This window comes from Heterocephalus glaber, unplaced genomic scaffold (assembly GCF_053883595.1).
Source record: "Heterocephalus glaber isolate CG9 unplaced genomic scaffold, H.glaber_assembly_v1.0 deba00001689, whole genome shotgun sequence".
NCBI lineage: Eukaryota > Metazoa > Chordata > Mammalia > Rodentia > Bathyergidae > Heterocephalus > Heterocephalus glaber.
Window position 1 is genome coordinate 10,260,974 of NW_028258414.1, and position 24,789 is coordinate 10,285,762.

Genomic DNA, 24,789 nt, shown 5'->3' on the forward strand with positions numbered 1-24,789 from the left:
TGTGTAGCCCAGGCTGGCTTTGAACTCGGTGCTATCCTCCTGCCTCAGCCTCCTCCTGAGTGCTGGGATTATAGGTGTGTGCTACCATGCTCAGCTCAAATGTAAACTTTTGAACAGGAACTAGTAACTAAAATATCAGTAACTCACAGGATTGTTGCAAACATTCCTATTTTTTTTTGGTACCGGGAATGGAACTCAGGACCTTGAGCTTTTGAGGCAGACACCGGAACCACTGAGCTAAATCCCTGGCCCAAATATTCCTATTTTTGAAAACTCCATCACTTCCTTACCTTTCTTGCTATTCTCTTCTTTCAGTTTCTCCCCTTTGGTTGCCAGATTAGTTTCACCAAAACACTTCTTTGATCCTGTCACTCCAGTCTATAAGAACTTTCGATGGCTTTTCATCAGAAATAGGGTTAAGTCTTAGCTCTCAGTCTGGTATTCAAGATTTTCTAGTCTGCCTGCAGCCCACATTATGTGTGTGTTTTGTCTTGTCAGCTGTGCAGGAAAAGGTCTTAATTTAAAGCTAGAGTTGATAGTTTGCTTATTTTTGTTGGCTGGTGTTCTTACTCAGTCCATTCTCTTCTATTTCTATGCTCTGGATGAAGGAGATGCTAATGTCTGTCAGTTGAACAGATTATGTTCTTAGGATCATACTTCTGTAGTTTTTCTTTTTGGTAGTACGAGGGTCCACCCAGGTCCTTTGCACTGAACTACATTGCCAGGGTCTTTCTCAGTTGCTAAATTGCCCAGGCTGCACTCAAGTTTGGCTCTCCTGCTGCCTCAGCCTTGAAGGGTACTCAGATTACAGGCCTGTGCAACCAGTATGGCTTTTTTTTTTTTAAATGCTACTTCTTCAATCAGCTTGAATACTAAATCCAGGATAATCTGTGGAGGACTTTTGAAGGATGTTTTTTATTTACCTTTTACATTCATTTAAATTATATAGATAAGTAAATAAATTTCTTATTGTAGTAATACGGCAGTAAATAGTGTAAAGTTTGAAAGATTTTATCATCTTTGTTCCCTGCTAGAGGAAACCACATTGTGGGTGCCTGTCTGGTCTTCGTGTGTGTGTGTGTGTGTGTGTGTGTGGTACTGAAGATTGAACCTAGGGCTTTTGCTCTGTGCTACACCCCCAGCTCCTTTTATCTTTTTAAATTTATGTGGTCTCACTAAGTCTCTAAATTGCCCAGCCTGGGCTGGAACTTGCAAGCTGCCTGCCTCAGCCTCCCAGAGTGTTTGGGATTACAGGCATGTACCACCACACCTGGCTTAGTTAAAAGTTCTTAATGGTTGGATGTGTAGCTCAGTGGCAAGTGCTTGCCTAGCAGGGCCTCTGGGCCCATCACCACTACCTACCACACCCCCCAACACACGCACAGGCTTGCACAGGTTCCTAAGTACTTGTTTTGGTAATTTTGCTATACTTCTGTTGCCTTTAAAAAAAAATGTTTCACACTGGGAGTTGGAACCTAGTGGCTTCTGTGTGCTGAAGCATGCACTCTCTTTCTGAGATATAACCCCCAACTCTGTCACATTGACTGTTACCTCTACCGTATTAATATTGGAGATTCACTTAAAAATAGATAAAAAAAACAGATAAGGTGTTTGGCTTGAGGAGAAATGGAACGTAGGCTTTTCATAGGACTCCGGCAGTTCATGGCCAAGGCAATTTTGTATTTGGGTTTCTAAATGTGAGCCAGCCTGTTTTTAGATTCATGGCATATTGCTTAAAATAGAATTTAACTTGCTATCTTGTTCTTTATAGCAGATTTTAAAAACTTTCATAAAAGTAAGTCATGGAGGGTCTCATCTTAAAGATCAGAAAGATTTCAGAGTAAATATTTAGTCTTTTTTTCCTTTTTGTGTATAATTTCAAGGTATCCCTCCAAAGGATACACATTATTATTATTATTTTTTTCCGTACCGGGGATCGAACTTAGGAGCTTGTGCTTGCGAGGCAGGTGCATTGCCACTGAGCTAAATCCCTGGCCCCAGATATGTTTTTTTTTTTTTTTTTTTTTGGTACTGGGGATCGAACTCGGAACCTTACGCTTTCAAGGCAGGCGCCGGACCCACTGAGCTAAATCCCCGGCCCATATATGTATTATTTTTTATTTTAAAGGTATTTAATTTATTTTTTTATTTTTTATTTAGTTTTCTTTTTAATTGATGTAATTGTTTATATTTATAGTGAATATTTTCTTATATTTAAAAATCATCCTTCTGATCTATAGGCTTCTGTAATTTATCCAAGAAAGGGAACGCAGAGGCACCTAGGTCAGAACTTGGTGTAGAGTAGGTTCTTAGTTAGTTGTTTGCTGTTTCAGAATTTTTCTTGCATTTTGTCATTCCTTTGAGTATCTACTATGTGTGAAGATCCAGGTTTTGGTAGTGTGATTGTATTACTGTTTCATAGTAGTGTGACAGCTCAGCATTATAACCAAGTGTTGTATGCTATCGGAAGGTCAACAGTCGAGGAGGAGTTCATACTCCAAGGTTGAGTCCTGAACAGAAATGGAAGCAACCTTATATAGAGATCTATGGGATATAGGGGGTTGGAGTCATGTACTGGGCAAGCATGTTTACAGAGGAAGGGCAGAGTTAACAGAACATCTTGCCACTTAAATAGTTACATTTGCAGTCAAGAGCTTGAACAGTTACATTTGCAGTGCAGGTGGTTTTTCTTGGCAAAAACATGGTGGTGGGGCCCTTGGGAATAGACAGAGGCCTGCCATGTTGTGTATTATTTCCTTATCATTGCCGAGTATCTGTTTTTACTTAAAGTTATTATAATGGAATATTTACAGAAAATTACCTTTTTGAAAATGTAATGTATCAACTGTTGCAGTGGTTTCTGAAAGTTTGTTTCTCAGACTGGTGATTCCCCAGTCTTTTTTTTTTGTTTTCCCCATACTGGGGATTGAATTCAGGACCTTGGCTCGCAAGGCAGGCACAGTGCTGCTGAGCTAAATCCCTGGCCCTTCCCCAGTGTTTTTGGGGTATCCTCCATATCTAAACTATTTTTCCAATAATAGTTAAGGCATCACTTGCCATACTGCCTTTGCAAATCAATGGTAGGTAAAACTGCTGGTGCCTTACATGAATTAAGGTAGTGGCACTGAATTGTATTACTGTAGTAACTGTGTTCTCCATCAGATATTTGAAATTAAATAATAAATGGCAGTTATACTTGGTGTCTTTTTTTTTGAATTGTTGGGAATTGAACTCAGGGCCTCATGCATGCTAGGCAAACACTATCATTGAGCTATATCCTAGCCCTTTTTATTTTATTTTGTTGTTCAAGCTGCTTTGAATTTTGGATCCTCCCACCTCAGGCTCTTGAAGAGCTGACATTACAAGTGTGTGCCACCATGTTCAGCTACACTTAAAAATCTTTGATGAAGTAGTAAAACAATTTTATTGTATCTCGATTCTTGAGTAAATTTAAATATATGTGTGTGTATATATATATATTTCTAATTTTTAATTTTTTTAATTTTTTGGTACCAGGGATTGAACTCAGGACCTTGCGCTTGGGAGGCGGGCGGTGGAACCACTGAGCTAGATCCCTGGCCCTATATATTTTTTTGGTGCTAGGAATTGAATTCAGGGCCTTGCGCTTGCCAGGCAGGTGCTGTACTGCTGAGCTATATCCCCAGCCCTAAAATATATTTTTTTATGAGGAAATTCAAAGTACCTATAAAACATTTATTGAATACCAGACCTGATGGCTAACTTGGGGAAAGCTATCTTATGCAGTTCTTTGAGTTGCCAGGTAAGCTAGCTGCTTTTCAAAAGTGGACTATCATTTTTACTTGAATTAACTTCTGGCAAAGTGTGGTTATATAAACCTGGAGATTTGGCATACACTTTTTGGTGGGAGGTGGGGAAAGAAAGTGCCTTTTGAGGGATGTAACTGCTGATGTGAAAATTGTGGCCATTCTCCTGCCTCAGCCTCTTGAGCACTGGGATTACTGGCCTGTGCTGCCATGCCCAGCCCACTAATGTTTTTGAGAAAAGTTTTTCTTTTTAATTAGATGTGAATTGTGGTACGTGTGGGGCTGGGGATGAAACCCAGAGGCTTGCACATTAATTAATTAAGCTAGCAGTACTAGGGATTGAACCTGGGTCCTTCACACTGAGCCTTATCTTTACCCTTTAAAAAGTTTTTTTTTTTTTTGAGACAGAGCCTCACAAAGTTTCCCAGGCTGGGCTTGAATTTGCAGTCCACCTGCCTCCCAGAGTGCTAGTCCTTTGGTACTAGGCCTGGCTAATACATTGTTATTTTTAAATGACAGTGTGTATGTGCTCACACGTGTGTGTGTACACACACACACATTTGTTGTTGTTGGAAACAAAAGTCTTGCTTTGTAATCTAGGCTGGTCTAGAACTCACTATTAGCCCAGACTAGCCTTGGCCTTAAACTGTAACTGGCAGGCCTGCTTCAGTCTCTTCAGTGCTAGGATTGTAGGTGTGCACCACCATACCTGGCTAAATGACAAATCTTTAAAAATGTAAAAAAATTTCTAATACTTCCTCCCTGCCCTGGCCATGTACTGTGGATTAAATCTGGGGTTTTTGCATGATAGTCCAGTTCTTTGTTTGTTTTTTTTTTTTTTTGGTACCGGGGATCAAACTCGAGTCCTTGGGCTTGTGCAGCAGGTGGCGAAACCACTGAGCTAATCCCCAGCCCTGATAGTCCAGTTCTATACCTCTGAAATACATCCCCAGCGCTGGTGATATAGTCAGCATTGATATATTGATTTACTATATCAGTATCAGTTTAATCAATGTAAAGGTTTTTGGGTAATCCTCCTTTTTCAGAGTGTATGAAAGCCGAGTGTGGTGCCACATACCTGTAATCTCAAGTTCTTGGGAGGTTTGAGGCAGGATTGCAGTGAGTTTGAGACCAGCCTGGGCTACATAGCCAGACTCTCAAAAAAGAAAAAAAAAGAAAAAAGCTTGCTTTCCTGGCTGCTCCTATGTATCTGTCTGTCTGTTTTAAGTCCCGAGAGCAAAACCTTCGAAGCCTGAAAAAAATTAAAAAATATATGACTTGTAGTACAGCAGTTTTTAATTTAAAATGGGAGTATCTCTTTTACTTTCTCACCCATATTATTTTTATAATTTTACAGGAAACATACGTAGTTTGCTTGTAGATTTGTTAACAAGGCAGGTTTGCTAAGCAGCAGCTGCTGAATTAAATCCAGTGTGTTTGTAGTAAATGCTGAGTAGTTAGCAGTTTGCATTGCACTGAATGAATGTGCTTAAAGCACTTTAAATTGACAATGGTATGGGAAATACATAACTTAATTTTTTCGAGTTATGTTTCAACACTTGATTGCTTTTTCAGTAGCCACGAGTAACAATTGGAGGGATAAATGAAAAACCCATGCAGATGTCCCCAACTTAATTTTAGCCAATTATTTCTTTTGTAGTAGGATTAGCTCGCATTTTTCCTATTTTAGTTTCTTTATTTTCTGTCTTTTGGGATAAAAGTGAAACAAGAGCTAGGTGTGATGCACACCTGTAATCCCTGCGGTCTGGAAGGCTGAGTGAGGCAGGAGCATCGCAAATTGGAGCCCAGCCTGTACAATTTAGCAATTTAGTGAGACCTTGGCTTAAAACTAGTAAAGGAAGCTCATTGTGAAGGTCCGGGGGTCCTGGGTTCAACTCCTAGTGTGGAGGTGGGAAGTGGGGAGAGGCAAACCAGACCTGAAGGTTGTAAGACTGAATGCTTTTCGATTTCTGTGTGTATTTCTTTAGAAACGTGTGTGAAAAATTCCATTCTCTTCGTTCTTCAAGCATCTTTACCCAGGGTATGAAGACTAGAAAAAGTACGTTTTGTCATATGAGTATCCTAATATGTGATTTCAAAATAATGTATTGTTTCAGAGGTGAAAGATATTTTTTAAAAATGTGTAGTATTGTGTATGTAATGATAACCAGAAAAAGACTATGAATTTTTAGGTTCTCCATTAATATTTCCTCTTGAATTTAGGTAGTCCCAAGAATAGTTCAGACTCATCGGAGGGATAAACATTTTTAATTGATAACCCTTGGACCGGGGATTTAACTCAGTGGATCCGCTGCCTGCCTCGAAAGCACAAGGTCCTGAGTTCCATCCCCGGTACCAAAAAAAAAAATTAATAACCCTTTATTCTAGACTGTTTTTAGAAAGTTACTTTTTGGTATGTCTGCAACTAGTATAAAATGTTAGGTCATGACCTTACCATGTATTGAAAACAGTATTAGATAAGACTCATTTTTTGTTTTGTTTTGTTTTTGGTACCGGGGATCGAACTCAGGATTGAACTTGGGTCCTTGCACTTGCGCATCAGGCAGCTAAACCACTGAGCAAAATCCCCGGCCCTAGATAAGCCTCATTTTTATTTCACACCATTTGCATATAAACAATTGTATGTGCTAAAACTATTGAGTATTTTGAGTAGGTTAGGTTTTGCCACTTACAGGTCGGCTGATAGTTATTTAGCACATTTTTTCTTAGTTAAATATGTCATAATCTGATTTTATTAGTGTTTTCTGGAATCTGTTATCTTAATAGATAATTATGTTGAATATAAAGGATGGTACTGAACATTTTGTTTTAGAAAATGACTTGTTTATAACTAGTAATAAAGTGGCCCATGTTTTGTTCAAACATCTGATATCCTGTGTAATCGATCCAAAGGGATGAGATGTGTTTGTGTATAGTGTGTAGTGGTGGTGAGGATGGTGTAGAGGTGATGTCAGTGCTATTGGATTTATATTAAAAGTCTTTGATTCTGAAATTCCTCTTAGGACCTTACCCTCACTTGCGAGGCAGGCATGGTACCACTGAACTAAATCTCCGGCTTTTTTTTGTTTTTTTAAACAGGGTCTCACTATATAGTTTAGGCTGTTCTTGAACTCATTATGTACCCCAGGCTGGCCTCAACTCATGGCTGTACTCCTGCCTCAGCTTCCCAAGTGCTGAAATTATATAATAGGCATGCACCACCTCCCCCGGCTCCCCATAGATTTAAAAAAGTAGCCCAGCTTGGGCAATTTAATGAGACCCAGTCTCAAAAAACAAAACAAAAACAAAAACAAAACTAGGGATGTAATTTAGTGTCAAGGTCTTGGGTTCAATTCCCAGTATCACCACCCCCACCCCCACCAAAAAAAGAAAAAGTACAATTCATTTTTAGATTATTTTGGCAAGCTAAATTAACTGTAATACTGTAATCTGTTAGAGGTGTGAATAAATTAACATTGGACTTTAATATTCTTACTCAAAGTTATTGTACTATTTAATCTGACAAGTCTTAGCTTTGCAATTTTATGTGCAGACTTGATTCCCTACTCCCTCCATTCAAGGTCTTGCTAAATTGTCCAGCTGGGTTTCAAACTTCTGGGTTCAAGTGATCCTGCTGACCCCATCTTGGCCCACCAAGACTATAGGCACATGCTACTCTACCTGGCTAGGCTTGGGTCTCATACCTCATATTTAAATTTATATAAAAATATTTTTTATAGGGGTGGAGATTTAGCTCAGTGGTGCCACCGCCTGCCTTGCAAGTGCAAGGTCCTGAGTTTGATTCCTGGTACCCCGCCAAATATATATATATATATATATATATATATATATATATAATATAATTACCAAAAAATATTCTTTTTGGAAAAAAGTTTTTTGGAATGTCAAATAACAGCATTAAAGCTAGATGTGTCACTCCGATAACCCCAACTACTTGGCAGACTAAGGCAGGAAGATTGTAAATTAAAGGCACCCAGCCTGGCCAATTTAGTGAGATCCTATCTCAAAAAAAAAAAAAAAAAATTAAAATGGGGTGGGCTGTATTGAGATAGTAGAGTGTCTCAGGGTTCAATCCTCAGTACTAGAAGGAAAAAACAAAAACAAGGGTTAATTGCATTATTAAAGAAATTTAGTCATTTTTTTCCTTTTCTTACGTTTCTTAAAGGTAGTTTGTAGAGGAAGGAGATGGGAGGAGTAAGGAAAGGATATGCAATAGTCTGCGGAAGTTTCATTGCTAACTTACTGGAAAACAGTGTGGGCTGTCTGTACCCATTGAGTTTGGTGATTATGGATATATATTAGCATTTACTTGTCTCAGTTCATTCATTATTTTCTCCTGCAAAGTAAGGGCCAGTTAAATATGCTAGACATAAAAGGGTAAGGAAATTTTGCATAGACATGTTTAGTAATGAACCTTGGAATCTTAACTAAACTTGGACCAAGCCAGGCATGGTGGTGCATGCCTGTAATACCAGCACTTGGTAGGCTGAGGCAGGAGGATTGAGAGTTTGAGGCCAGGCTGGGCTACATAGCAAGTCTCAGGCCCTTCTGGACTAGAGTGACCCTCTGTTTCAAAACAAAAACAACAGAAAACTTACCTTAGACCCAAATGGCAATGGAGAGAGAATGATAGAATCAGTGAATTACAGATTTTTTTTTTTTTTTTTTTTGGTACTGGGGATCGAACTCAGGACCTTACACTTGTGAGGCAAACGGTGGAACCACTGAGCTAAATCCCCGGCCCAGTGAATTACAGATTTTATGAAATTGAATGATTGCAGTGAGACAAGTAAGGATAGCAGGTTGTAGTTGTAAAAGGCAGTATTTGAATGATTGGCTCTGGAGGGGTGTAGATTCTAGTCCAGCAAGTGGCCATGGGAACAGGTGGCTGAGGGTGGAGAGTAATGGGTGAGGAGTTAAGTTAGATCCCGGATGATGTGGCAGGTGCTTTTGGTGAATGACAGGGCTGTTCTGGAGCTGCACTGTCCACTATTACAGTCACTAATCATGTATGGATATTGAGCACTTGAAGTGTGGCTAACCCTAATTGTTGTAGTCCTGTGCTATAAATGTAAATAGATGCTGGATTTTGAAGACACAGTAAGAAAAAAGAATGAGAAAGTATCTCATTAATAATTGTTTCCTATTGATTATATGTTAAAGTAATACTAGGGATTTACTGGGTTAAGATATATTATTAAAATTAATTTTCCTGGGTGTGGTGGCATATACCTGTACTCTCAACTACTCTGGAGGCAGAAGTAGGAGGATTACAAATTCCATGTCTGCCTAAATAATTTAGTGAGACCTTGCATCAAAAAACAAAACAAAGGCAAAAAGTCTTGGGGCTGTAGCTCAGTGGTATAGTGCTTGCCTAGCATGGGTGAGGCTCTGGGTTCAACCCCTAGTACCCCAGTGCAAAAATCACGTGCGCGTGCGTGCATGCGTGCGTGCGCACGCGCGCGTGCATTTGTCCGTCCGACCGTCCCTCTCCCTCCCTGTCCGCATCTATCTCTCTTTTTGTTGGGACTAGGGATTAAACCCAGAAACTTAAGTGTACAAGGCAGTTGCTCTACCACTGAGCTATATCACTAGGCCTTATTTTTGTGTTTTAAAATATGCCTAATAGGGCCGGGGATTTAGCTCAGTGGTTTCGTCACCTGCTGCGCAAGCACAAGAACCTGAGTTCGATCCCCGGTTCCAAAAATAAAATAAAATAAAATGTGCCTAATAGAAAATTTAAAATTACATGTATGGCTCACACTTGCAGTTTATGTTATACAGCATCATATTAAATGGGGAAAAACTGAAAGCTTTCCCCCTAAAATTAGGAACAAGACTAGGGGCGTCCACAGTCATCACTCCTCTTCAACACAGTACTCAAAACATTAGCAAAAGCAATTAGGCAAGAAGAAGAAATAAAGGGATATGTACAGGAAAGGAAGTCAAATTATTTTTTGCACATGACATGTTCCTCTACATAGAAGACCCCGCAAAATCCACCAAAAGACTCTAAGAATAACCAAATTCAGTAATGTGGCAGGATACAAAATCACACAAAAATCAATAGTGCTCCTGTACACTAATAATGAGAAAGAAATTAGGAAAAAAAATACCACTCAGAGTAGCACCAAGAAAAATTAAGTACTTAGTAATTAACCTAAGAAAGTGAAAGACCTCTACAACAAAAACTACAGCACTCTGAAAGAGGAAATTGAAGAAGACATCAGAAAATGGAAAGATATTCCCTGTTCCTTAGATAAGCCATACTTCTAAAATTGATACACAATTTGAATTCCAATCAAAATTCCAACAGCATTTTTCACAGAAGTAGAAAAAGTCCTAAAGTTCATATGGAATTCGAAGAGACCCCAAATAGCAAAAGCAATCCTGGGTAAAAAGAGCAAAGTGGAAGGCATCACCAGTTATATTACAAAGAAAGCTACAGTGATAAAAACAGATATGGGGATTAGTGGAACAGAACAGAAGACGCAGAAACAACTCCAAGTACCTTCAACTATTTGATCTTTGACAATGGACCCAAGAATGTGCACTGGAGAAAAGATAGCCTCTTAATAAATGGTGCTGGGAAAACTGGCTATCCACACACACAGAAGATTGAATCTAGACCCATATCTCTAACCATGTACTAAACTAAAATCAGAATGGATCAAACAACTAGGTGTTTCACCAGAAACATTTACCCTGCAGGAAGACAAAATAGGTAAAACTGTTGAAGTTATAGGCATAGGCAAGGGCTTTTTAAAAAAATTTTTTAGAAGACAGGGTGTTGGTATGCAGTTCAGGCTGGTCTTGAACTCACCATGTAGCCCAGGCTGGCCTTGAACTCAAGGTGTTCTTCTGTCTCAGCCTCCTGAGTGCTGGGATTACAGGTGTGCACCACCATGTCTGGCTTAGGCAAAGACTTTCTGAACAGAATCCTAGTTGCACAGGAAATAGTACCAAGAATCACAAAATGGGATCATATCAAATCAGAAAGCTCCTGTGCAGCAAAAGAAACAACTAACAGAATGAAAAGACAGCCTACAGAATGGGAAGAAATTGTTGCCAGCCATTCCTCAGACAGAGAACTAATGTCTAGAATATATAAAGAACTAAAAAAAAAATTAGATCCCCCCCCAAATTAAAAGACCCATTCAAAAAATGAACAAGCAAAATGAATAGATACTTCACAGAAGTACAAATGGCTACTAAATACATGAAAAAATGCTCAGCATTGCTGGCCATTAGAGAAATGTGTATTAAAACAATGCTGCTACGTGTTACTCCAAAAAGAATGCCCATCGAAAAATCAAATAACAAATGCTGGAGAGGTTGCGAGGAAAAAGGAATCTATATTGGTGGGAATGTAAACTAGTACAACCATTATGGAAATCAGTATGGAGACTCCTTAAAAAACTAAAACTAGAAATTCTGTTTGACTCAGCTATTTCCCTAATCTCTGTCTTCCTGAAAGAGTTAAAAACATCATAGTATAGTGATCCATGCATACCATTTTTATAACAACACAATTCATAATAGCTAAGTCTTGGAAGTGGCGTATATGCTCATCGAGATGAATGGATATAGAAGATGTATTTACACACAATGGAGTGCTACTCTGCTATAAGAAAAATAAACTTAAATTATTTTTAGGAAAATGGATACACCTTGAAACCATAATGTTAAGTGAAATAAACCAGACACAGTGAAATACAGTTTTGCATGGTTTCTTTTATGTGAGAAACCCAACATATAAAGACCAAAATAACAGATAGTAGGAAGTAGGGAGATAGACCTTTCTCAAAGGGGAAGGGAATCCAGAGATGGAGGGAGGGAAAAGAAATAAGATGAAAAAAAATTAAGACGTATTCTGTATATGTATTCTCTCTGCACAAGTTAGGTGAACATTATGTACTGCAAATGTACTGACAAAGGGAAGAGGATCAAGAGATGGGGGGAGACCTTGTCTGAAAAACAAAACAACAACAACAACAACAAAAAGAAAATTGTTATTTGGACACCAGTTACTGAGATTGGATGCCAGTATGCTGAGTAGGGACTGGGTACCTTTATGTACTTACCTTATTTATGAAAGTAAACAGGTATCGTTTCTAATAAGTTTGTACTACCAGTATAGTTCCTAATATGACAGTTGCCAGACTCTTGTTGCTCATATTCATGGGCAATAAACAAGACTCAGTCTGTTATAGGCAGAGCATGTAGTTTGGTAGAGAATGGGCAGTGGACAGAGCTTCTCTACATATACATAAGATTTTTATTTGGTTAAGCAGGGGAGCACATTGCGGGAGAATTTATTGTTGTAGTGGCCTAAGGAAAGTGTTCCAGAGGTAGTGATCTGTAAGTTAAAAAATGGAGTGAGTTGGAGTTACCTAGAAAAAGGTTAGGGTGAGAAGATGATTTCTTCCTGAAAGAAAAGCATGTATATAAGTTCTAGGGGTAGAGAGCTGGTTAAGAGATTGGTGGTGGTGGCCGAGACTGTATTATGAAGCATCTTAGGCCCTTTCAAGAGAGTATCCAGAGAGCAGTTAGGTGATCATTGAAAAGTTAGCAGGAGTATGAATGACTTGGATAGGGCATTATTGGAGGCAGAGAAAACCCTTAAAAAGGGCCGGGGATTTATTTAGCTCAGTGATTCCGCTGCCTGCCTTGCAAGCTCAAGGTCTTGAGTTCAAACCCAAGTACTGAAAAAAAAGAAAACCCTTAAGAATTTTTTGGAGACACGTAACAAAGAAATCATGGTAGGAGAGATTAAAGTGGCAGTGGAGATGTAGATGTTTTAAGGAGGTAGGATTGATAGGACTTTGTAAACAAGTAGATGTGGTAGTGAAGGAGAAAGTAATGTAGTTTTCTGGCTTGGGCAACTGGTCAGGTGGATGTAGAGTTTGAGAGAAAGTTGATGTACATATATTAGATTTGGACATGTTGAGTTGAGTACTTCTGTGACGTAAAGGTGAGATGTTTAGCAAATGTATGTGGATTTGGAATTCAAGAGATAAAAGCTAGGCTGGAAGTAGATTTATGAATGATTAACCTAAGAATGGCATTTTAAAATCATCTTAAAGATGAATGAGGTCACTCGTGAAGAATGAGCTAAGTGAAAGTGGAGTCAAGAATTCTGAGCAAAATCTTCTGTGAGCTGCATAAGCATTTTCAATACTTTTTCTTTCCTTACAATTAGATATAATGGGCTCTTTAATTACATAGTTATGGATAGTCTTCATTATCTAAATCTCTTTGGTTCACGAGAGCAGTCCAGAGTATTTTGAAAATATATATAAGATTGTTAGTGGAGAGTTCTTTCAGAAATTTGAAGAAGGGATTGAGTTGGGATTTATCATCATTTATATAACTTTATTTTTCTAGTACTGGGGATTGAACCCAGTGCCTTTGTAGTGAGCTGTATCAGCAGCCCTTTTTTATTTTTATTTTGAGACAGGGTTTTGATAAGCGGTCCAGGCTGGGCTTGAACTTGTGGTCCTCTTGCCTCATCTTTCCAGACTGCATCTATGTAACTTGTCCATGCTAATTTGATACTTGGTAGTGGTGGTATATCTTCCCCCTGCCCCAAGGAATCAAAACCCAGCTACATTCTACCACTGATACATCCCTAGCTCTTAATTTTTATTTTTATTTTGAGACAGGATCAGACTAAGGCTGGGCTGTAGCTTGGATGTGATCCTTCTGCCTCAGCCACCCTGGTAGCTGAGATTACAGGTCTGTGCTACTTCACCTGGCTGGCTTCAGGTGTGCTTTTTAATGTGTGTTTTGTCACCTTTGTATTAATTCTAAGATGACCAATATAATTTACCATCTACATAGGGACACTTTTATGAGTGGAAAGAGGTGCTTTCAGTAGTGTTGCTAGGAGCAGGCATAGAATGGAACTCCTGGAAAACTTGATTGCCTCATAATTTTTTTGAGAATTCTCTGAAATGCTAAGAAATGAACTGATGAACAGTTACAATGATAAGAGTTTTTCAGTCAAGTATATTTGTACAATGTTAAAATAACAAACATTTTTTTCTGCTGGATTTCTTGGAATGCTTGGTTTAATGTGGATATGAGGGAAGGCATTGTTAAGAATAACCGAATATTGAATTTTCTAAATTACTTTGCTGGAGAACCCTGTTTCTCTGAATACCATTGTGAACCTAGTTTGGAAAATGTTGATTTAGAGCATCCTGTCATCTCTTTTCAATGGTGCTGTTTAATTTGAAGCCCAGATTGCTTCTTAGCTATGAGGTGTTGTTCCTACCTCCCTAACCCTCCATTGAATCCAAGGGCCTTACACATTATATAAGCACTGTATTACTCTGCTACACCCCCAGTCCGAAAGTTTTATTTTGGGATTTCTGTTGGTGACGTCTAGACAGCTAACTGTATTAAGTAAACTTTGACATTTTAAAAATATAACCTTGGGGCTACTGAGTGGTAGAGTGCAAGGCCCTGGGTTCAGTTGCTAAAAAGACCTAAGAAATGAAACAAAACCCAGTGCTCTGGGGTCAGGGCTTTCTGCTCAGAGGCACTGATGCGTGGGAACTCTTTTGCTAAGGAGAGGACCTGGTGTCTCAGGCAGTATCTTCCTGAGTTTAGTCCATGCCACCAGGGCTCTGTCCTCCATGTGCTCTTCCACTAGATTGCCATCAGGTCTACTGATTTCTATGGCAGTGTTGGTGGCAGTGGTGGTGAGTCAGGGAGCTGAAGCCCAGCAGGAACTGAAATCCACCTCAGAATGGACACACTGCTTTCCACGCTTGCTTTTTTGGGTTTTTTAATTTACCATAACTGTGGGTCTTTTTTCCTTTGTACTGGGGATCGAACGCAGGACCTTGCACTTGCTTAGAGGCAGGCCCAGCACCACTGAGCTAAATCCCTGGCCCTCTGTGGGTCTTTTATTTTGAGACAGGGTCTTGCTATATAGTTTAGGCTGGCCTTGAACTGACTTTGTAGCCCAGGCTCTCCTCGAACTCATGGCCTTAAACTCCTGCTTCAGCCTCCCAAGTGCTGGGAGTACAGGTGTGTGCCACCACTCCTGGTCCTATGGCTCTGTTTTTGAGACAAGATCTTGCTGTGTAGTCCAGGCTGGCCTTGGAACTCACTGTGAAGCCCTGGCTGAATTTGTGGCAGTCCTCCTGCCTCAGCCTCCCAGAGTGCTGAGACTACAGGCATTCCCTACCAAGTCTGGCTTTTTATTTGGGTTAATGTACTAGATATGTTAAAGTGGATGGTAAAAGGTATAGTCCATTAAGATTTTTGGCCTCTGAGCTAATTTCTTTCATGAATTTCAGGAAGACTAATGTTTTTATGGAGCTCACCTTGAAATTTTTAGAAAAATACATTAATGGAATATTGGATTTTTTTTTCACATTAATGGAGTTTCTGAAAATTCCATTAATGAATATTTTCTTAAATTTGCTTTTACTACCTTGTTAACTTTGCTTGTAAATATTGATCATAATCTAAGTTTTGCAGTAGGTTAGCGGTTTTACTTTATGTGGAACAAAGGAAGCTTTTGTTGTGAAATAGTTTCTTTTCTATAATTAGTAGGGTAATCAAATGAAAGTGTTTTCATTCTGTGTAGAATAGGAAGGGGCATTACCATTCATTAGTAGGATTCTGATGGGATTTAAAAATAAATAGTAGGAAAGCTGTCATTATAAGACATTTTCCTGTAACCTATTTAAAAAAATATTTCTCTGTGTAGTGTTTGAGGAATTATTCCCAGAGTTTTTAGAACATTTATGTGTATTTATTTTGAAATTACCTTTTCTCTATAGTTTGTAAGTCAGGACTGAAATACAAGCTTAATAATTTTTGTTTGTTTGTTCTGTTTTTCTTCCCCAGTACCGGGGATCAAACTCAAGACCTTGCGCTTGCAAGGAAGGCTTGGTGCCACTAAGCTAAATCCCCGGCCCTAAGCTCAATAACTTTTCTTGAGCTTCTGGGCAGTGTTTATTGAATAATCTTGGCGAGCCAGGCATGGTGGCATGTAGCTATAAACCCAGCACTCAAGAGGCTGGAGACAGGAGGATGGATTACTACAAGTTTGAGGCCTGCCTGGGCCAAAAAGCAAGACCTTGTCTCCAAAAAAAAAAAAAGATTGGAGAACCTTGGGTGGAAATACAGTAGCTTTCTAAATCACAAGTAGTTCAATAATTTTACTTGTAACCTTAACTTTTTTGTTACTTAGTGGGGAATGTCTTGTATTGTGCCATAGAGCTCTATAGGCTCAAACCTGTTAAATCTCAAGGTTTTAAAGGATGACCTGGGTGAATATTAAAGAGGTAAAACTCAAATTGTATAAATGACAAACTGGGAAGGATATATTAGGTGACAGATTCAAGAGGAATCAGTTCCTCATCATCTCTGGGGCACTGACTAGGAGTCGCGAACTGTTTTTAGCATAGGGGATCTGGAGATAAGTGCTTGTCCTGAAAAAATTCAAAGTCTAGGGAAGGACATATGCTAAAAGTACACAACAGAGATGAGTAGGGTAGACTCCCCCCTCCTCTTTAGGGTCCTGGGAATGAACCCAGGGCCTTTGCACTAAGCTACAACCCCAGCCCTTTAAAATTTAAAAAAAAATTCTTTTATTGGTACATTTTAGGTATACAGTATGTTTACATTTATCATTGGGTGCTTGCACCTGTACATGATGTAGCTTAGTTCTTATTTTTCTCCCCATTACCTGTGCACCCTTCACCCCCTCTGCCCTTCCCTATTTACATAGATTTTGTTTCCATTTTTTTTCTTTTCTCATAATTTTTCCTTTCCCCTGCCCCTCCCACTTACCCTACCCCTTTGGACCTTTTCTTCCTATTTCATATTATCAGTTATTCATTTTAATCCTTATTTACATTTTCAGTTTCTCACACTAGAGAAACTATTCGGTATTTACCCATGTGTGTCCTATTTATTTCACTTAAGAGTATGGCTTCAATATGCACCCATTTAGCTATAAATGTCTCTAGTTTCTCCTTCTTTATGGCCGAGTAGTACTCCATTTTATGAAAAAACCACATCTTTATCCAGTTTCCAGGTGATGGTCACTTGGGCTGTTTCCAAGCTTTAGCTATTACAAACTGTGCTGCTATAAACATGGGTGCACATACATCGCTATGGTATGATCCTTTTAATTCTTTGGGGAAGTTACCCAACAGGGGAATAGCCAGGTCAAATGGGACCTCTACCTCTAGTTCTTTGAGTTATCTCCATACTAATTTCCACTGTGGTTGCACTAGTCTGCACTCCCACCAACAATGGAGAAGGATTCCTTTCTCCCCACACCCCCGCCAGGATTTGTTATTGGTTGATTTCTTGATAGCAGCCATTCTTTCTGGGGTGAGGTGGAATCTCAGTGGTGTTTTCATCTGCATCTCTTGAATGACCAGTGATGTTGAACATTTTTTCATATATTATCTGCGGGTTTTTCTTCTTTGAGAAATATCTGTTCATTTCAGATGCCCATTTTTGAATTGGGTCTTTGAATTTGGGGGGTCTGATTTTATTCAATTTTTTTTTTGGTATCGGGGATCGAACTTGGGTCCTTGTGCTTGTGAGGCAGGCGGTGGAACCACTGAGCTAAATCCCCGGCTATTCAGTTCTTCATATATTCTAGATAGTAGACCTTTGTTTGAGTTACAACTGCTAAAAATTTTTTCCCACAATGTGGGTTGTCTGTTAGCTCTGTTGGTGGTTTCTCTTGCAGTGCAGAAGCTGTTTAATAAGATGAGATCCCAGTTGTTGATTCTTTGTGCTAGTTCCCGTGCTACTGAGGTTTTGTTCATAAAGTCTTTTCCTGTGCCAATGTCTTCAAGAGTTCTACCTAACCTATCTTCCAGCAAGTGTAGTGTTTTCTTTTAAATTTTTGGGAGAGGGCTTGCTAAGTTGCCCAGGCTGAGTTTGAATTTGTGATCCTCTTGCATCACATCCCAGAGTGAGATGTTCACCATACATACTACTTTGTCCTCAACTCTTAAAAATATTTTACCTTGAGATAAGATCTTGTTAAGTTGCCCCAGGCTGAGTTGGAATTTTCAGTCCTCTTGCCTCAGCCTCCCAGAGTGCTGGAATTACAGGTATGTGCCTATTCTAGGGAGCAGCAAAAATTGATAAGAAAACAATGCTTGAGGAAGTTACTGAAGTAACCATCAACAGGATGGTTAAAACAAGAAAAGACTAAAAAATAAGATTTCTACTTAAAAGTTACAGCACCAACAGCTAGACATGGTGGCACCCTGGGAGGCTGAGGCAGGAGGATCATACAGTGTATTTATTTATTTGTTTATTTATGGTACTGGGGATCGAACTCCTGTCCTTGCTCTTGTGAGGCAGGTGGCAGAACCACTGAGCTAAATTCCTGGGCCATACAATGTTTTTAATCATAAATGTCACTTACATGGGTTGTTAAGAATAAAAATATTAACAGAGGCCCAGGTGTGGTAATAGCAGGAGGACTGCTTTCGGTTCAAAGCCAGTCTGGACTACTTTACAAGACCATGCCTCAAAATAGTAAAATAAATAAGGAATAAAAATATTAAAACCTAACATGTTAAATTCTTATAATATACCTCATACATACATGATTTAGTAACCACAACTATCTTACATAGCCCTCTTGTGAACCCAGGAGACAGATTATTATTGTTGCCATCATGTGTATAAAAAACTGATGCTGAGCTGGGGTTTTAGCTCAGTGGTTCCACTGCCTGCCTCGAAAGAGCAAGGTCAGGAATTGATCCCTGGTACCAAAACAACAACAACAACAGCAAACTGATGGTAAGTCTTAAGGTCAAACAGTAATGATGGAATGAAGGCTCAAACCCAACCTAATTGAGAGGAAGATGCCCGAGTACCGGTGTCTCCGCACAAAACTCATCACTGGGACAGGCACAGAGAATGGGAGATGGAGCACTAAGTTACTGTTAAGGAATTTAGACTATAAAGAGCAAGCAGACAGTGCTCACGTAGAAAGATTTCATTGCCTGGGTTGAATTTCCACTGTAGAAGAGTAGAAGTTTGAAAAAGATTTTATTTGATAGGGTTATAAAATGATAGAATTTTGAAATTTTAAGGAACTTTAAAAGATTTTGGTTATTCCTCATTTTTAAAAGCGAGAAAGTGGGCCGGGGATTTAGCTCAGTGGTTTCACTACCTGCTGTGCAGGCGCAAGGACCCAAGTTCGATCCCGGTTCCAGGAAAAAAAAAAAAGGCGAGAAAGTACTCTTAAGATTATGGTGGGGTAAATAAGTGACCAACTCAGTACCAGAATCCAAATCTTATATATACTATTAGTATATTATACTGTGCATGTACCTAGCACATAGTAGGTGTTGAATAACTTTTGAGAATTGAATACATGATTATATGACCGACTTTCTCTTTCTTTCTCTCTTTCTCTCTCTTTCTCTTTCTCTTTCTCTTTTTCTGAGACAGGGTCTCACTGTGTAGTTCAGACTGGCCTTGAATTCACTGTGTAGCCCAGGCTGGCCTCAAACTCACAGCAATCCTCTTGCCTCAGCCTCCCAAATGCTGGGATTTACAGGTGTGTGCCACCTTGCCTGGCTGATTATATGTTTCTGAAAACTAGTTTATCTGTGTATTCATTGTTCCTATAGTCCCTTGCTCTGCATGCTTATTTAGGGACTAACAGGGTGGGAAGTACTAAGGATTGAACCTAGGGCCTTTACAGTGAGCTCTGTCTCCAGCCCTTTTTAAAAAATTTGATACAGGGTTTTGCTAAGTTGCTCAGGTTGGCCTTGAACTTGTGATCTTCCTTGCCTCAGCCTCCCAGATTGCTGGGATTACAAACCTAGCTAAACTTGTTCTGGATTAGATTTCTTATTTTTAATATTCACATTATCAAGAGGAACCCTTTTTTTGTTTGTTTTTTGAGACCTAATCTCCCCATGTAGTTCAAGCTGTCCTTGAACTCACTATGTAGGCCAGACAGGCCTTGAACTTGTGATCCTCCTGCCTCAGCCTCCTGTGTGTTGGGATTACAGGTGTGCAGCACCACACCTGGCTAAGTGGGAGCTTTCTGATATGCATCTCTGTTTCATGAAATATGATAGTATATAAATTGGGATAATGTTTAAATTAGCTACCAAAAGTTGAAACCATGGTACAGAATTTCAAGAGTATTAAGTTTATATTTTGCTTAAAGGAGAATGGAATTTTCCATTTATGTGTTGTCATTTTGTGTGAACTTGTAATCAGTTGATGCAATAGAGACCAGGAGAGGAACACGATCATCTAGAGGGATAGGTGCTGCAAATAATTTTCACTTATCTTATATTGAGAAATAAAGAATAGATTGGAAATTGGATGGAAGATGATTATGAAGAAATATGTAAGCAACCTGATTTACTGCTTGGGGTAGAAACTGTCTAACTAGGTTTTCTGGTTGAATTGGGCATTGTTGACAAACTGCTAATTGACTAGCTGCTTGTTAACTAATGGCAAGGATTAGAAATGACCCAAAATTTAGTCCCATTGAATGAAGAATCTGGTTTTGAAAATAATGAACAGAATATTTTTGTTGAACTGTACAGGCTTTGATGTGTGCAATTTTAGAATTTTTGATTATTCCTTGCTGTTGTGGATAGAAGCCAAAAGTATGAATGAAGTACATGACATTATTGAATGCTATTTTGGCTATCTTTTGAATTCTTTCTGCTTATCATTGATTATAAAGCAATAACCAGATAAAGACTCATAATACAGGATCTGAGCCATGTGTGGTGGTGCTCACTTGTGATCCCAGCACTCAGGAGACTGAGGCAGGAGGATACCTGCAAGTTCAAGGCCAGCCTGAACTACATAGTGAGACCCTTCTCATAAAACCAACAATAATGTGAGGTCTGCTTTATGAGCATTCCCGTATGCCACTGCAGGAGGATGTGTGAACAAGAATGATTATTTGTTCAACTGGAAATTCCCAATTAATACTCACAATTTAGATAGAACCTTTAATAATGTAAGGTCATAGCTAATGAGACAATAAAGCTAGCACTTTCTATTTGATTGCAGAAAGCAGTCTGTATGCTTGTTGCTACTGCTTGAATAGTGTCTGTATTTATCTTTCTCAGAATATAGTTTGTGCCTTTGTAGTTGGGACAGCGTTCATGTGTGTGTGTGCACTCACACATATTGGAAAAAGGGATTGAGTAAAATACTGTTCCTTCTTATTAAATGGTGGGAACATCTGCCTCCTCTCTTCCTGTTCATCTCTGCTTTTTCCTGGGTAGAGTCTAGTCTGTCTTTGAAGGCCAGTATTTAAATAATGAACGCACAGAAAGAGAAAAGCACTGAAGGGAGATTACTGTCAGAAAACTTTCCAGAACTAAAGGACATGCATTTCTAAATTTTATTTATTTGGTACCAGGGATTGAACTCAGGACCTTGTGCTTGCCACACAGGCACGGTGCCGGTGAGCCACATTCCTGGCCCTTCTAAATTTATAAGGTTTAGCAATTATCAGTCCATGCAATAAACCCATTCCCAAGGCACAACATTGTCAAATTTCAGACCACATAAGACAAAATACAACAAGCTTCCAGAAGGGACTATATAGGTGACTGAAGGGGTAGGGATCAGAATGGTGCCAGGCTTCTTGACACCAACACAGGAAGCTATAAGACAATGAGTAAAGGCTTTCAAAATTGTGATGTGATTCCCTCCCTAAAATTCTGTATTCAGACAAACTCAATGATAAAGTATATAGTAAATGAAGATTTTTAAAGATAATACAAGTAATGAAAAAAACAAAACAAAACAGTACCTCCTCTGTCCTCTTTTTCAGAAAGCTACGGAGAAAATACCCTATTAGAGAAAACCAAGAAAGAGGAAGAAATGAGATAAGGAAAAAGGGATCCAATATAGAAGAGAAACAGGGACTTTCCAGGATAAGTTAAAGGGAAATTCCGTGCTCATAACTGTACACCAGTCGTGGAAGTTTTGTTTTGTTTTGTGTTTTTGACACAGGGTCTTGCTGTATAGTCCAGGCTGGCCTTGAACTTGCTGTGTAGCCCAGGGTGACCTCAAATGCAAATCCTCCTACTTCAGCTTCCTCAGTGTTTGGATTACAGGTGTGTACCACCATGCCAGCCAGGCCTAGAGACTTTATAGTCCAAAATGGAGCGTGAATGGAGGGCTACAGGAAGTATGTCTTTAAGAAATAAAACCAGTTATCTGATGTGTTTATATATTGTGCATTGTATATTTGTGCATTAAAAGTCAGACTTTTAGGAGAGTTTGCAGATGAATTGGCAGTATGTAGAAAACTAAGCAGATGGAAAAATGGTACAGTTAACTATAAGGAAAACAGTTATACAAAAAGGATAGTCACCATCTATTTTTGGCTGAGGTATGAATATTATTTACAGCTGTCAGTGTAAGCTCTGACAATTCAACCACAAATTATGGGAAGATGAGAGAGGTAAGGAGATATATAACAGAGCTAAACACCATTATTTCTTAGAATGGGAAGTCAATAGATACCTAAAAGAAGGAAATTAAGAAACAACTGTATAGACAGTAGTGAAAAGTTCCAAAAGAGATAGCTAAGATTTTATTTTTTTATTTTTAATTTTTTTTTGGTACTGGGGATCGAACTCGGGTCCTTGCACTTGCGCAGCAGGGGTGAAACCACTGAGCTAAATCCCCGGCCCAAGAAGATTTTAAATAGTTGCCTCAGGAATTTGAAAATTGAGATGGGGCAAGGGATGTCTCTTTCTTCGTAGAACTAGTTGGTTTTTAAAATTGTGTGCATTTCTCTGATTTAAAAATCACTTTAAGATGCTCTTTTTTTTTTTTTTTTAAGTACCAGGGATTGAACTCTCGACCTTGTGCTTGCAAGGCAGGCTTCGGCACCACTGAACTAAATCCCTGGCCCTTAAGGTGCTCTTCATAGAATACTTTACTGTGTCAGGCATTTTTTAATCCTCTAGGGTTCTGAGAACTGTATAATTGGAGGATGTAGAGTCAGCAGAATGCTTATGAAATTGCTGAGAAGGTAATTTCTATTAGAAGTAGTGGTTGATGTTATCCTGGCTTTGTCTTTTTTAAAAATTAATTAATTAATTAATATTTATTTATTTATTTATTCTTTTGGTACTGGGGATGGAACTCAGGACCTTGTGCTTGGGAGGCAGTTATCCTGGTTAATGTTATCCTTTGTAGTAAATATTCATTTTGTTGTAGTACTAACAAATGGAGATTTGAAAAAATAACAGATTAAAATGTGTTTCCTTTCAACATCTCAGATGTATTTAAGCGGGTAGCTTTTCTCTGTGTTGTCAGTGCTTTATATCACTAATTGACTGCTCCATATTTTTCAGTAGCTTTTCGGCTGAGTGATGCTACAGATGTTTAGTGTTTTCTGGCCTTTCTTTAGTTTTAAAAAGTACTACACGCTTATTACAATTCCTGAGTATGCAACAGCTGCTTCAATAATACTAATAGATACTTTCTGATCTTTAACACAGGTAGGTGCAGTGGTTAATTTGAATCCACACATTCTAGTTTTTTTCCTTTTTTTTCCGATACTAAGGACTGTACTCTTTTTTTCTGCAAGCCCTTATAATTTTTTTTATTCTGAGACATTCTTGCTGAATTGTCCAGGCTGCGCTCAAACTTGGGATCTTCCTGCGCCAGCCTCCCAGAGTGCTAGGATTCCAGGCATATGCCATTATGCCTGGCTACATTCTTAACCATTAACTTTTTAAAAGCCAAAACATTAAAGCTTGAAATGGAGGTTGAATGTGAAATCAATGTTTTTGTTTTGTTTTGGGTTTTTTGTTGTTGTTGTTTTTGGAACTGGGGATCAAACTCGGGACCTTGTGCTTGTGAGGCAGGCAGCGCAGGCAGCGGAACCACTGAGCTAAATCCCCGGCCCTGTTTTGTTTTGCTTTTTAGACAGGGTCTTGCTTTGTAGTTCAGGTTGGTCTTGAACTTCCTATGTAGTGCAAGTGGCATCTTCCTGCCTCACCCTTCTAGAGTGGTAGGATTCCAGGCGTTCACCACCACACCCAGTTGTGTTTTTTTTTCTGTTTCTTTATTAAAAGGCATACAGTTTGTTTCCTCTAAATGTCAGTACAGTATGTTGAAGTGTGAAAGTGCATTTATAGTAGGATTAGTTGTGTAACATTCATTAAGTTTCTTAACATTACTAAATCTGTTTTCCATGTAGAAACAGTGCAGGCAATGCCTGCCTCATAATTGTGATGATTAATGATGAATCTTGTTTTTGACAAAGAGAAAAAAATTAGAAATCTTGACTTGCTAGTAGCATTTATCATTTGAGTATGTGCTGTGTGCCAAGTACTGTATTGTTTTAGCTGTTGCTGTTGCTTGCTTTGCCTTTCAGAGACGGTAAAAAAATAGCATAACTGAGTGCTGTCGAGTTCATTGTGGCCTCATTAACTTTTTCTTAGGATCATCAAGCAAGAAATTTTACATAATTTGTCAGATGTGTTTTTCCAGAAAAATAAAAAAATAATATATCTGTGCACCCTTTAACTGGTTGTACCTCAAGAGTAAGGACTAAAGCTGTCGTCAATGAAGTGTTTATGGTTTTCCTGAATAACATTTAAAAAATTTTCTTAGTACATGCTCGCAATAGATGATTACATTCATTATGGAGAGTTGGTACTTGTACACAACACATCTTAATTCTTTTGTTTTCTTTGTTTTCGTCTTTTTCATCCCCTTGCATTGTTTTTGAAAAGTGGAGTTGAATTGCAATAGAAAGGTAGTTGTCTTTCAGTGGTGTCCAACCTTTTGACTACCTGGGCTGCATTGAGTGAAGAGGAATTGTCTTGGGCCACATGTAAAATACTGTATATAATATAGTTAATGTGTATACGGAACAAAACTTCCTTTTTTATATTTCTCAATTACAACATTAAGTGGACAACATAAACATAAAACTAATGGGATATTGACCTTCCTTTTGTGA

The 24,789-nt window shown here is 38.8% G+C and overlaps 1 protein-coding gene across 6 annotated transcripts in view; it reads left to right on the top strand.

The window, feature by feature from the left end:
- The window catches only part of Pias1 (protein inhibitor of activated STAT 1), a 144,096-nt gene that overhangs the window by 8,558 nt on the left and 110,749 nt on the right, over positions 1–24,789 (top strand). For 2 of the 6 annotated variants that reach the window (XM_004855588.4, XM_087198864.1), the window contains exon 2: positions 5,774–5,844. The exons of 3 other annotated variants lie outside the window; for them this stretch is intronic. The gene's annotated coding sequence lies outside the window, so the exon portion shown is untranslated. Of the gene's footprint in view, positions 1–5,773; positions 5,845–21,669; positions 21,920–24,789 lie in introns of those variants that run through there. One more of the 6 variants, XM_004855589.4, reaches the window with a different exon arrangement.